Source organism: Muscardinus avellanarius, assembly GCF_963383645.1.
Source record: "Muscardinus avellanarius genome assembly, chromosome: 5".
NCBI lineage: Eukaryota > Metazoa > Chordata > Mammalia > Rodentia > Gliridae > Muscardinus > Muscardinus avellanarius.
The window spans coordinates 104,108,311-104,118,562 of record NC_137790.1 but is presented as its reverse complement, the minus strand read 5'-3'; positions in this window follow the sequence as shown (position 1 = coordinate 104,118,562).

Below are 10,252 nucleotides of genomic sequence, written 5' to 3'. Positions count from 1 at the left end.
CTAGTCTTTTGCTACCATAAATAATATTATGAATATTTGTACAAGAAACTTTCATTAGTAAACAAGACAGTGCACAGAATGTGTGAAAGAGTGCTTATATAAATTTGTGCATTGGGAGAAGAGTTCAATAAACCATCTGGAGATGCCACTGTGAAGGTACCTGGGTCCTGGATTCAGTATGTATACTTCGGAACCAAGGGGCTCTTGCGGCCACCTTCTTGCAGAAACTCAGCAGTCTGGTAAAATGACTGCAGACTTGCTCTAATGGATTAGCAGCACTCAAAGACTGTTCTTAAGGAATTTGTTCTCACTGAGTCAATACAACATGTAGCAGATGCACACTTCAGTAATACATCTGAGGTTGGGGATTTAAAGTCCCATTGTAATCCCTCCTCACATGAAGACAGAGGTCAAATGAACCTTTCAAAAGTAGAACTCTGAGGTCAGATGCATCTGAGTCCAAATTCAGGCTCCACTAGGCATTGGCAAGTCAGATTTCTGATCAGTGTCCTAGGAGGCAATGGTATCTGCTTCACAGGGCTCTGGTGGTGGTTTGCTAAGACAATGTACACAGAGCATGCAGGATAAGGCTTGATGCAGAGTGAGATCTGAGTCTATTTTTTGTAGGATTGAATTGTGCCTGAGATACCCTGAAACAATGACATTGACTTTTATTTATCCCTGAGAACCTGATACATTTTTTTCATTGGATGTTTCTTGGCTGAGATCCTGACAAACAGAGGTATATACATTTCTTCAGAGGTTATATAATATTTGTGGAAGTGGAACCTCATAAAAAATATTGCTATCACCCAGCATGGCATAGGCTAGTGGAAAGATTGAGTGTGAACCTGAAGGTGAAAGACCCCCGCAGAGGGGAGACCCTCAAGCCTTGGGATTAGCGATGCCAAGTACCCACGAGAGACTTATCCTTGATGCAATGAGCAAAAGGTTTATTAAGGAGCCAGTGCGCACTGGGGTCATCTCATGACTCACGCAGGAGCTGAGATCGACCCCGAGCGCTATGGGCTGGGAATATTTAAAGGGAAAAACCCCTGGGGAGGGGATTGGGCCGGATTACATGCATCACAGGAAAATTACAAAACCATTTGAAAAGCACATTCTGGGGTCAAACGTTGGACAAGACGCTAGGTGTGTCCATCTTGTAGTCAGCAGATTTCTGGAACAAGGCGGGCTGACCTGGGGGTCATACTGACCTGGGGGTCACATATTTTTTATCACTGTACCCTTAATAATGATGTTTCCTAAGCTTTTACTTTTCAAACTGCAGCAGAAATATGTCCTAAGCTTGCACTTTTAACCCGTAGCAGAAAGATTTCTCAAATCTGCACTTTAACAGAAATGAGGAACTATTTGCTATGCATTTGGCTAGTTGCTAGGGGCTTATAATTTTTCATTAGGGTCTTACAAAGGGAGCCATTAGGACATAGGGGGATAAACACCAGAATAATTAGCCTGATAAGTTAGTAATTCGTTTTGCACATGAAAATACTGCCTAGGACTCTACAGAGTCCTTCTATTTATAGAAGACAATGGTTCTTGGGTTTAATCAAAATTTAATACCCTGTGTTAATACCCTGAGAAAGATGAATACAGGCAAGATTGTGGTGGCCGTGGTCGCAGTGGCGATCACAGCCGCCAAAAAGGACACGCATTCCTCGGAGAGTCCCTGGCCACCAGATTTTGGTTTAATATCTGATTGGGACAACTTAAGGAGACATTTCCAGCCATGACTTCCTATCTAGAATATAGGAGAGAAAGTGGATAATGGAGGAATTAGAAGCAAGATGACAAGGAGGCGCACACCACGTAAGAAAAATGATTTTTGGAAGAACATCTCAGAAGGGATTAGAGAAAAGACAGCTTCAGCTGTGCATGCTGCGTCTCTTAACAACAAACCTTGTAAGAAAAATGATCCAAGCGTGGTGGAGGGAGCCTAGTGGCACGTCCCGGGGAGCTCAGCACGCCTGGCCGCCACACTCCTCTGTGCTGTGCTGGGGGCCGTGGTGCACTTGGAACAGCAGATCATGCTCTATGTGGTGAGGCTGTGGCCTCAGATCTTGGACTGAAGATAAAATCCACTGCTGCTGAGTGCTTGATCTCACAACCTCTTCAAAACATATATTGGAGAGGGGCCAAGATGGTGGTGGTGGCAGCCAGGATTCAGGAGATGCAGACAATCCTATCCAATTCACCTGGAACTTTTGGAAAAAAATCCCCACGAAGGGGGACTGCTCCTGTGGCACATGCTTAATAATTCTGGACATCATATCATGTAAGGAAGGAGCTCAGCAGAGAACCAGGAGGAAGGCAGTGGTGTCGGCAGAGGCTAGTATTTGGGAGAGGCAGAAGATCTGATCCATCCCACCCTGATTTTCTGAAGAAATTGCCCCAAAGGTAGAATGCTACTGACACGCATGCTCAGGAATTCTGGACAGCATGCAGTATAGGAAAAGTGTTTAGGAAAGAATTGAGATGGTGGAGGAAGCGGCAATGGCAGTGGCCAGTATTCAGGAGAGGCAGAGATCTGATTCAATCCACCTTGATATTTTATAGAAATCACCCCAAAGATAGAATGCTACCACCGCACACGCTTGGGAATTTGAGACAACATGCTGTGTGAATAAGGTGCTCGGAAGAGAGCCGAGATGGCTGTGGCAGCAGCAGTGGTGGTCAGTATTTGGTAGAGGCAGATAGTCAATCCAATCCACCTCATAATTTTAAAGAAATGTCCTCAAAGGTATACTGCTACTGCCACACATGCTTTGGAATTCTGGAAAACAAACTGTGTGGGAAAGGTGTTCAGGAGAGAACCAAGATGGCAGTGGCGGCAGCAGAGGCAGTGGTGACCAGAATTTGGAGGGGCAGAGAGATCCAGTCCAGTCCACCGTGAACTTTTGAGGTAATCTCCCCAAAAGTCGAGTGCTCCTGCCACACATGCTCAGGAATTCTGGACAACATGCTAAGTGGTAAAAGGGTTTGGGGGATTTCAAAGGGAGCCACGCATAGCCGGGATGGGCCACCATGCTGCGTGTTCTGGGAGTCATCAGCCCTATGGCCACTGCCCTCCTCTGCACAGAGCGGGAGGCCAGGGTGCACTCGGAGCAGCAGAGCCTGCTCTCTGAAGTGAAGTTGTGGACCTCTGCCTTTGGAGGGAAGACAAAATTCATTGCCACTAGGTATTTGGGGGGGTCCAAGCTTTTGCAAAAGACATGTACTGCTATATCATTTAAAAAGCAAATAGAAGAACGCTGGGCGTGGTGGCACATGCTTGTAATCCCTGCACTTGGGAGGCAGAGACAGGAGGTTCACACAGGTTTGAGGCCAGCCTCTCTGGCTTAAGAGACCCTGTTTCCAAATAAATATATATAAAAAATTAGGTCTCTGGGAGTGTAGCCCAGAGGTAGAAGGATTTCCAGGAACCCCAGTACCACAAAAAAAAGGAAGAAAAAAAGGGAACATCTGTAGATGACCTGCTCATAGTGACAAAGACCAGAGCCCAATGCACAGCAAGGCTGGTGCTGGGGCCTCTGAGGCCAGGATCAGAGCCTGCCATGTGGTGAGGCCTGTGCTGAGGCCAAAGATGGCCAGGATAGGAGCCTGCCTTTAGGCAAGGCTGGTGCAGGGGCCAGCAAGGCCAGGATCAGAGACTGCCAAGGGGTGAGGCCAGTGTCAGGACCAGTAAGGCCAAGATCGGAGCCTGCTGTGAGACAAGGCTGGTGCTGGGGCCTCCAAGGCCCAGATCAGAGCCTGCCAAAGGGTGAGGCCAGTGCTGGGGCCTCCGAGGCTGGGATCAGAGCCTGCCAAGGGGTGCGGCCGGTGTCAGGACCACTGAGGCCAGGATCGGAGCCTGCCGTGAGGCAAGGCTGGTGCTAGGGCATCCCAGGCCAGGATCGGAGCCTGCAGAGGGTTGAGACTGGAGCCAGGGCCAGTGAGGCTGGGATAAGAGCCTGCCATGAGGCAAGGCTGGTGCTGGGGCCTCCGAGGCCAGGATTGGAGCCTGCTGAGGGGTGAAGCCAGTTCCGCGACCAGCGAGACCAGGGTCATAGCCTGCCGTGAGGCAAGGCCAGTGCTGGGGCCTTCGAGGCTGGGATGGGAGTGTGCCAAGGGGTGAGGCCAGTGCCGGAACCATCAAGGCTAGAATCGGGGCCTGCCATGATTCAAGGCTGGTGCTGGGACCTCGAAGCAAGGACCAGAGCCTGCCAAGGGGTGAGGTCGGTGCCAGGGCCAGCAAGGCTGGGATTGGAGCCTGCCTTGTGGCAAAGCCGGTGCTGGGGTCAGCAAGGCCGGGATCTGTACCTGCCATGTGGTGAGGCTGTAGCTGGAGCCAGCAAGGCCGGGATAGGAGCTTGCTTTAAGGCAAGGCCAGTGCTGGGGCCTCCAAGGCTGGGATTGGAGCCTGCCATGAGGCAAGGCCGGTGGTGGAGCCAGCAAGGCTGGGATCAGAGTCTGCCGGGTGGCCAGGCCAGTGCCAGGGCCTTCAAGAGTGGAATCGGAACTTGCAATGTGGCATACACAGAGAAATATCACAGAAAATAAAAAATCAGATGCTTTCCCTAATATGCGAAAATTAGGAAGAAATGGGTAATAGGAGGAAATCTAGTTGAAGAAAGGGCCCTATGGAGGAGCAATTAAGGTGACCAATCAGAGGGGATGGGATGGGGGAAGATGGAATCTCTTTAAAACACATGATGTATGTAAACAAATACATCAAAGTTAATCACTAAATCAAGCATGGGATTGAGGGAGCAGGAGGGAATGGGATGGGGATTGGATAAAGGCTAATTGGACAATGTGTGCTTGTATATCCTCATAAGTCTTGTATTCCATTGTGATGTTTGACTACAATGCACCAATAAAAATATATTAAAAAAAAGATGAATACACATTTTCAGTGGTAGGCAATATGTTAGATGCAACACTTGCTGGTTTCAAATAATCTCCACTATGAAATACTATGAAATCCACTATGAAAGACTATTCAGCCTGGGCAGCTTGATTTGTAGGAAAAGAAACATGGCCAGAACCTTGTTAAGTCTCTGGGAAAACAAAGGAATGAAGCATATTCTGTTGCAGAAAAATATATCCTAATATATCCTAGATTCAACAAAACCATGATCTGTAAAATGACCAAACAACATATTCATTTAAAGCAGGGGATTCCCCCCCTCCAAGAAAAGTGAAGCCTCTTAACTTAATTGGGGGTGGAGTAGGGCAAGTGAGCATTCCATGGGCTGTTCTGTCTCTATAATTATGCAAGAGATGAATTAAGAAATATGAAGTCACAATGCTTGTTCTGCTGAGGAAAACCAGAACCTGAGGAGAAAACAGTCACTGGATGTCACCACTTTATCTTGTTGCAGCTCAATTAAGAAAAAGAAACACAGTCCTGTTTTAAGTGCTACAGGTATTTTAGGGCAAACCAGATAGAACTAAGCATAGGGGCCAGGCATAGTGGCACATGCCTGTAAACCCAGTGCTGGGAGGCTGGAGCAGAAGGATTGAAAATTTAGGGCTAACCTCAGCAATTTAGCAAAACCTCCAGCAACTTAGCTAAACTAAAAATAAAAAGAACCAGGGGTTGGAGGTTGGAGGTAGAATGTTCAAACCTCAGTACAAGAAATAAAGAAAAAAAGGAGAGAATGAAGGAGGAGGGAAAAGGGGAGGAGGAGGAGGAGAACAGAGAGAAGGGAAGGAAGGAAGGAAGGAAGGAAGGAAGGAAGGAAGGAAGGAAGGAAGGAAGGAAGAGGTAAGATCAAAGGCATCAAATGTCTCGGAACACTGACCTACTGGCTTCCACTGGCAGCCTGTCACCATGCTGTCCCAATGTGACTTTGTGGTTTCTCTACTGGAGACATGGATGTTTGGTCTGACAAGTGACTGTTTTTGTTTTTTTTGGTTTTTTTGGTGGTGGTTCTGGGGTTCCTGAAAGCCCTTCTACCTCCGGGCTACACTCCCAGACCTATTTTATATATTTTATTTGGAAACAGGGTCTCTTAAGCCAGCGAGGCAGGCTTCAAACCAGCGCAATCCTCCTGTCTCCGCCTCCCAAATGTGGGGATTACAAGCGTGTGCCACCATGCCCATTGACAAGTGACTGTTGTGACCAACAGGAGTGAGCAGCATGATGTGAGCCAGGTCCAGGTTTAGTCTTGAAGAGGCCTTGCACTTTCTGCTGTCTTCTTGTGTTTCTACCATTGAATGGAGAAGAAAATGTTCCATCCAGTCCACTGGTCTCAAGAGAAGAAGGAGGAGGAGAGCCAAGAAGCAGACCTGGCTCACTCCACCCAGATCAGCTGACCCCCGGCCAACCCCAGATACACAATCAAGGGAAAGGATTCTTGTTGAAAGCCACTAGATTTTTTTTGGGGGGTGGGGGGGTGCTAGGGATCAAACTCAGGGGCATTCTACCTCCAATCTGTACACCCAGTCCTTTTTATTTTTTATTTTAGAATAGAGCCTTGCTAAATTGCTGAGACTTTCCTTGATCCTACAATCCTCCTTTTTCAGCCTTTCAAGTTCTGGGACTACAGGAGCACACCACCACACCCAACTTAAAAGCCATTGAATATTGAAGTTATTTAGTTATGTTGTTCTGATAATAGATACCTGAAACAGATGATTATTTTATAGGGTGAGTTGAAAAAGAGGCCAACAGACTATTAATTCAAGGGCTATCAGATCTTCATGTTCATAGTTACTTTATATGGATAACAGAAAGTTAACTTTTTGATAGAAACCTGAGAAATCCCTACATCTAGAAATGTTGGTTGGGCCATTTCAAAAACAACAAAATAATTTCTCCACTGATGGATGGGGGTCAGGGAAGAAATGTGCTCTGGTTTTTATTTAGATAATTAATTCTACCTCATGCAGTGTACTCTGAATAAACTCCTACTCTTTTTATACTCCTCTCTCCAAATGATGTAGGGCTAGTGGGAGAACATTTGACACTTTTCTCTTTTTCCCAGTGAAGTCTTCTCTTCATAAATCTGGCCAGTTTAGTGCTGGATTATTCTTATTTGTCAGATTTGTGAAAGAAGTATTAAAACAAAAGAGGAGGGTATCACATTCATACAAGAAGCCCTGAAAATTCCTGGTAAAGAAGGAATTGGACTCAGGAATTGAGTCAAAGACAGAGCATAGATCTGGGCTGAACTCTGGCCATTCCTAGTTGCTTGTGGGGTCAGCACTTCCAAACTAACTATCTATATGTCTTAATTTCATGGTGAATAAGTGGGATGATGGAGCCCAGGTTCCAGGCAGGGCTGTCCAAAGCCTGGGTTGGGTATGAGGTTGGGTGTGCTGGTACTACAGAAGTACTAAGCAAGGACCAACCCTAAGCACAAACAAGAAAGGACTGGACAAACCCAGTGTGATGGCCATGCAAGCCTGTAATCCTAGTCCTTGGGAGGCTGAGACAGGAAGATGTCAAGGTGGAGACCAGCCTCAGCAACTTATGGAGAGTTTTAGCAATTTAGTTAAGACCCTATTTTAAAATAAAAGGGGTTGGGGGTGTACCTCAGAGGTAGAATGCTCCTGGGCTCAAGCCCTAATATAAAAAAAAGGGGGATGGGAATATGGGTGTGGTGCCCCATGCTTGTAATCCCAGCATTTGGGAGGTTGAGACCAGAGGATTGTGGTTTCAAGACAACCTCAGCTACTTAGTGAGGCCCTTTGCAATTCAGTGAGACCCTGCTTCAAAATAAAGAAGAAAATATAGGGCTGGAGGTGTAGCTTGAAGGTAGAATGCCACTGAGTTCCATTCCCAGTACTGAAAAAAAAAAGGATGGGCAGAAAGACAGACACTAAAACTAGTAAGAGATTCTGTGGTCTGACCAGGCTGGGACAGGGAAAGACAGGTCCAGGGTTAGCAGAGATGCTCTAGGGTATTTTTGGCAGCCAAGGGGTTTTCTTCAGCCCTCAGGCTAAGCCTGACTCAGGCACTCAGGCTCTGCTCCAGTTGGAAAGCAGGCTCAGGGATATCTGGAGGAGGGAAGGCGTCCTGTCCAAGCCTGCCAGCCAGGAATGTTCACGTTGCCCTTCTCATCTGCTAGTGGGCTCGTCTGGGCTTCTTCATGTTGGGCTCCAAGAGTAACAAGAGAGCAGAAGTCCTGAGAAACCAATGCTTCTCAAGCTTGTGCCATATTTGTTTTTATCTTACTGACATTTGTTTTTGTCTCATTGACATGTCATATGGCAGAGGCTTCACTCAATATGGGAGAAAACTACACAGGGCATTTATACAGGAGATGTGATTCATAGGGGTCATCACTGTAACCTTTGCTACAACAGCATTGGAGAAACATCTGAAAGTCTCCTGCCTAGGTCTAGATGAAGGGCCAACAGTTATTTGTCTCCAGAGAACATTAGGGTCAGCCATTGGGCTTGGAAATAAAGGTTGCAAAATCCTCAATACTAGAGGCCTTGTCCTCAAGTTCTATGAACTGTCTGAGCTTCTTGGCTTTCTCAAATAGCCCTAGGGAGAGGGAGGAGTCTTCTGAATAATTATTGATATAGAACCTCTCAGTACATGGGTAAAATAGAACTTGGAATCTAGTTTTATTTAAAAAAAACACAAAAAGATTAGGCAGTAATTTCATGCTGGCAACATTTTTATTGGGATCTCAGAATTTGAAATCATAACCCCTTGCTCCTCACATCACTGTGGCTCCTGCAAAAGCCCTCTGTGTATTAGCTTGTAACATGCAGCCCATTACTTATCCAAGATAGCTCAATTCCAGTTTAGAGAGGGATCTTAGTGCCAACTCCCAAACTACTTATAATCACAGGAATAAATGCCACTGAACTATCAGCATCGGATACCTTAGGCTGAAAAAGAATGAAAACATCATTTTTATTTATTTATTTATTTTAATAAATTTTTATTGGTGCATTGTAGTCATGGGATAAAAAAAACTTGTGGAGATATACATGCACACATCATCCAATCAGCCCCTACCCACTCCCTAGCCCTTCCCTCCCCCTCCCTCCTTCCCATGCTTGGTTTCCTGATTAGCTTTTATATGTTTGGGGTTTTTTTCTTCCATATATGGTCAAGTTATTTTTTTACAAAGTTTCCAAGAACATTTGATGAAGAAAATAATAATCTTTTCACTAAATATTGTTGAAAATAATAACTACATGAAAAAAATAAAATTGGGCCCTTATCTAACACCATATACAATTATTAACTCAAAATAGAAAAAGATCTAAATGTAAATCTTAAGACTATAAACTTTTAGGAGAAAACCAGGATCATAAAACTTCACAACATTGAAATTGGCAGTGATTTCTTGCATATGATTCCAAAGGTACAGGCAACAAAAGAATAAACAAACAAACTTCATAAAAAATAGAAAAATACTGTACATTCAAAGACAATGTAAACAGAATTAAAAGTTACTGATAGAATGGAATATTATATTTCCAAATGCTATATCTGAAGGTATTTTAATATTCCAAATATAAATCCTAAAAATTAGCAACAATAAAAGCAAACAATACAATTTAGAAATAGCTAAAAACTAAAATAGATAATGAATCTCCAAAGATTTTTATATGACCAATAAACACATAAATATCACTCATCATTATCATAATATAACTAATAATTAAGGAAATACAAATAAAAACTATAATGAAATACTACTTCACATTCATTATAATGGCTACTTAACAGGAATTACCTTGCTACAGCCCTTTACCCTGAGTTTGCTACTATCTTTACTTGTAAAGTGTGTTTCTTGTAAGCAGCAGATGGATGGATTCTGGTTTTTAATCCATTGTGCCACTTTATGTCTTTTTGTTGGGGAATTGAGGCCATTTACATTCAGTGTGATTATTGAGAGATAACTTTTAATTCCTAACATGTTAAGATTTTATTTCTGTTTGAAATACTGTTTATTTTTCTTTGCTTAGTTGTCTGATGGATGGAAAATCTTGTTTCTCTGGTTCTGGTGTGTATTACCTATTTCTTTCTTTGGAGTTAATCTCTTTGAGTATTTTCTCTAGCACTGGTTTTGAAAACATAAATTCCTTCCGTTTCTGTTTGTCATAGAAGCTTCTTATTTCCCCACCTAATTTGATAGATAGTTGTGCTGGGTAGGAAATTTTTGGCTGGAAGTTGTTTTCTTTCAGAGTTTGGAATATGTTACTCCAAGCCCTTCTGGCTCTCATGACTTGGTTTGGGAAGTCTGGAGTGATTCTAATTGATTTGCCTCTGAATGTC